Raw genomic sequence first — 2,518 nt, 5'->3', positions numbered from 1 at the left:
CTGGGTGGAGGGATGAGAACCGGGGGGTCACAGCGGGAGCCCAGGGGCGCCCACATCGCTGGGTGGGGGGATGAGAACCGGGGGGTCACGGCGGGAGCCCAGGGGCGCCCACATCGCTGGGTGGAGGGATGAGAACCGGGGGGTCACGGCGGGAGCCCAGGGGCGCTGGACTCCGCCCCGGGACCAGGCCGCGGTGCCCAGGACAGGCCGGCCCCGGGACAGGGTGGCCCCCGGGAGCTGTGGACTCCTTGTGCGGGGCTGGGAGAGCCTCATGGGGACACGGCGTCTCCAGAGAAAAGGCAGGGTGCCCAGGTGCACTTGAATTTCAGCTGGACAGTGCGTATCAGTGAAGTCTGTCCCAGGCGATACTTGGCACCTGCGTTTCGAGGGGCGCCCTCCAGCCACCGCTGGGCCAGCTCCCGGGACCTGCAGCAGAAGCCGCCGGCAGCCCGCGGCCTGGCCCGTGGAGCGGAGCCACCCTCTCCACGCTCAGCTTCCAGGCGCCCGAGAGGAGTGGGCCCCCAGCACGCAGAGAGAGGTCCCAGCAGGAACCCCGCGGGCCGCGCCCGGGCCTCTGACGTTCCAGCCGCCTCTAGGCTTCCTCTGTCGGCTCAGTTACTGCAGTTCGGGGTCTGCAGCGGCTTCTAACCCTTCACCGCTGTGCATCCGGCTCGGCAGGAACGTAAGTTTGCAGGTGGCTCTCCTCCTCTGTCTCGCTGCCCATGAGTTACCCCGCGCTTCTGTTTCGGACTAAAACGCAGAGGAGCGCGGGAGACAGCGAGCAGCTCGGTGACGTATCGCACACGGGGCGCAGCCGGGTGACGGCCTGTTGCCCCGCTGGCTGGAGACGCTCCCCTGCGTCTCTATCACCCCCTCCCCGCTACTTTCCAATTTGTGTGTCTTGTATCTGCCTTTCTTGCCTCGTTGCGCTGTCTGGACCTCCAGCACTGCACCGAGCAGAGGTGGAATGAGCAGCCCCTCATCCAGCTGCTCTCCGAGGGAGCTGCCAGCATCCCCCGCCCCCGAAGCAGCATCTCCTCCCCCCCCCCCCCGCCCCAAGCAGCCTGCTCCTGCAGGTTCTGTAGGCGTTTCTATCAGGTGAGAGGCGGTCTCTTCAGTTCTAGTTGCTAAGAATTTTCCTCATAGAAGAGGGCTGAATTGCATCAAAGGCTTTAACAATGTCCACTGACAGGCTCACGTTGTTCTTCCTGTTACTGGTACCGTGGTAAATTGTATTGACTGATTAATTATGAAATATTAAACCAGCATTGCTTTCTAGGAAACCCCCCCCCCCACCCAATGTGGTGTGACATCTGATCCTAGTTATGTATGGATGGGTTTGCCTGGCTAACCTTTTGCATACAAGAGAGCCTGTACGTTTTCCTTTTTTATTTTTTAAAAATATATTTTATTGATTTTTTTGCAGAGAGGAAGGGAGAGGGATAGAGTTAGAAACATCAATCAGCTGCCTCCTGCACACCCCCTACTGGGGATGTGCCTGCAACCAAGGTACATGCCCTTGACCGGAATCGAACCTGTGACTGTTCAGTCCGCAGGCTGACACTCTATCCACTGAGCCAAACCAGTCAGGGCACGTTTTCCTTTTTTAAGCGTCTTATCAGGTTTTGGTCAAGGTCATTCTGGCTTCTCCCCACTTCCATTTTTTAAAAAAAATATATTTTTTTAATTTTTTACAGAGAGGGAGAGGGATAGAGAGTTAGAAACATCGATGAGAAAGAAACATCAATCAGCTGCCTCCTGCACACCCCCAACTGGGTGTGTGCCCACAACCAAGGCACACGCCCTTGACCGGAATTGAACCTGGGACCCTTCAGTCTGCAGGCCGATGCTCTATCCACTGAGCCAAACCGGTTAGGGCCCCCTTCCATTTTTTTTCTGTTTCCGAGGAGAAAGTGGGTAAGATTGGCGGCATATGTTTGTTCGATATGTAGAAAAACTCACCGATGAGCCCGCTGGGTCTGCAGTTTTCTTTGTGACAAGGTTTAAATTTGTGACTTCGATGACTTTCATGGTTGTAGGCCACTCCAATTTCCTGTCCGTTTCTGCGATCGTTCGGGATGTGTATTGTCCAAGGAAACGGTTCGCTCCGTCTTAGCTTTAGAATTATTTTTGGCTCCTCGTATCCCCGTATGACCTCGTTGGTGTCTCTTAGGTCTCTAGTAACATCCTAGGGATGAGCTGAGTGATGTCTCTCCCTCGCTCCCCAAATTCATATGGTGGAGTCCTAACCGCCAAGACCTCAGAGTGTCACTGATTTGGAAAGGTGGCTCTTAAAGAGATCATTCTGTCTGACACAATTGGAGCTTGCTATAGCAACAAAGTCTAACCTATTCCGGTGCTCTCCTCTATGAGACAAGCCGTTATATAGACTTACCAGGGGTCCTCAAACTACGGCCCGCGGGCCACATGCGGCCCGCCGAGGACATTTATCCGGCCCGCCGGGTGCCGCTGCCTGTCCTGCTTAGCAGCCGACTCATCCCGGACCTGCAGTGCGCAT

This window comes from Plecotus auritus (assembly GCF_963455305.1).
Source record: "Plecotus auritus genome assembly, chromosome: 2".
In the NCBI taxonomy this organism is placed as follows: domain Eukaryota; kingdom Metazoa; phylum Chordata; class Mammalia; order Chiroptera; family Vespertilionidae; genus Plecotus; species Plecotus auritus.
This window is presented reverse-complemented; position numbering follows the sequence as displayed.